General features: G+C 50.1%; 1 pseudogene; it reads right to left on the bottom strand.

Moving 5' to 3' along the window:
* LOC119323659 overlaps window positions 1-2023 on the bottom strand; it is a 19542-nt pseudogene that overhangs the window by 2233 nt on the left and 15286 nt on the right.

The following is a 2023-nucleotide window of genomic DNA, read 5'->3' as shown; positions in this document are numbered from 1 at the left end:
CCCCCTCTCTCTCCCTTCCTTGGAGCGACCGTAGCTGCTCCATAGTTTAGCATGTCAACTGTTGTTGCGGCCACGTCCGACGGTAACGACGAACTCCTCGCTACCAGAGGTATTTTTTGCTCTCTGGTACTTGCAATCTGCCACGTGGGAGTAGGCAAATTTCTCACGTTCAGTTTGTATCTCTCTTGTATGTATATAGGGTAGTCACATGTATCGCCGAGAGGTGTTTTCTGTTAGTTTTATTTGAACTAGCAGTATTGGAATGACGGGGGTCGGGGGATTGTTGCAATAGAGTGCGGAAGCAGAGGCCATGTCGTTTTTTTATTGAGAGAAGTTCTATTTTCTTGATCTGGTATGAAATTTTTCATGTACTATCGAACAAAGGATGACAAAATGTTTCATTAGCTATTTCCAAGAAATGAGTTGGCCGATGGTCTAAAAATGATTGCTTTAGATATTGATTGCAAGAAGATTTCATAATGTGTTGCAGAAGGAAGTGTAGCTAACATATATGTTGAGCAATGTCCAAATTATGATAGTTATGTTGCGTATGGGACGACTCCAAATGATAGTAGTGAATAAGATGGAGATCCAGATGAGTATGTTCCACTGGCTAGAATTCACAGGGTCGCGACGTGACAACCAGACGAAAGGAGATCTAGCACAACCACTGCCGTCCAGCGCCACCGGGATCCCTCCTCCCGATCTTGACCCCCGCTCCCATGCGGCGTCGCCACGCGGCACCGGGGCATCCCCGCCTCCCTCCTCCGGTCCCCCCACCACCACTCTCCTCTCCGCCACCGCAGGCTACAATGCCAAGGGAAAGCTTGAGCGGATCGGTAAAAACGGCCTTCTTCCCGCGCTCAACTGCTCAAGATCGCTGCGGCGGTTCCGATCTTTATCTCCTCGACAGTGCTGGTAGACAACAAAGGCTGGAGTGTGGCGGCAGGTCTGTAGCCGCAGCTCCAAGTGGCAGCGGCAGCCAAGCTGCAGCCGCTCAAACTCCGGTTCGACTTCGATCGCGGTGACACTCCTGGTCTTGATTTGCCTCACACGGGCACCCGGGGTGGCAACCCTGGGCTTGGCGGTGGTGGTCATATCCTCCGTCGAAGGTGCCTGACCAGAAGATGGGTGGTTGGATCTCGAGATCCTTCATCTAGTCCCAATAGCGAATTAGGAAGACATAGTTGCCACGACCGAGCTGATGGCGGGCGATGGCGGTGTTCTGCGCCGTTACCTTGATGAAAGCATCGTCATGTAACTACTGTCCAGCCACTCGTGCTTCTCCAGAGGAAACCCTAGGATATGTTCTTCCAGATCGGATGATAGCGGCACTGGGGTGTCGTTTCTCTCTTGGGAGCATCATTTGTGGAGCAACGTTGGAAGACAGAGGTAGGAGGTGGAGCGGCTTCGTCCTGCACGGAGCTTGGGTAGAGATTTCATGTAATGCTTTGCTAACAGGTGCTACACTGGGTCATTCCTGTTCGGCAGGTGCTACGCATGACAGATCTTCCAAACTTCAAGTTGTGTCATCTGGTGGTACTTAGCAGCATGGTGCTGCAGTGTATTGGCAGGGACAGCGGTGTGCTCTCCAGTTTGCGCATAAGGAGGTGGTGTTACTTGGCACCAAGGTGTGTCGGTGGCCGCCGGACTGAAGATGGTTCAGCGGTTGGATGATAATGGTGGCTTCTAAAACGTGTGCATGTGGTGTGCGCTTTAGCTTTGTTGCCCTGACTGTAGATTCCGATACGTTATACAGATGGATCGGCGATAACACCGGTTTTAGATATGGGGAGCGAGAGCACTCCACACTATTGAGTTTGTAGGTGTGAGTGATGGCTTCGTGTGGCTTGATGTATTTTTTTGTCAGAACTTTGTTGAGTAATTAATAAAAATGGCTGTATGCATCGATTGATGCGGAGTCCAGGGTTTTAACCTCCTTTTTCAAAAAAAATGTTCCACTGACTACTTGTGCACCAATAATTCTACACCTACAAAGGACTACGAAGAGGCTACTTAAACC

Source organism: Triticum dicoccoides, chromosome 6B (genome assembly GCF_002162155.2).
Source record: "Triticum dicoccoides isolate Atlit2015 ecotype Zavitan chromosome 6B, WEW_v2.0, whole genome shotgun sequence".
Lineage (NCBI taxonomy): Eukaryota > Viridiplantae > Streptophyta > Magnoliopsida > Poales > Poaceae > Triticum > Triticum dicoccoides.
The sequence above is the reverse complement of the archived record's forward strand: the minus strand, read 5'-3'. Positions and strand labels throughout refer to the sequence as shown.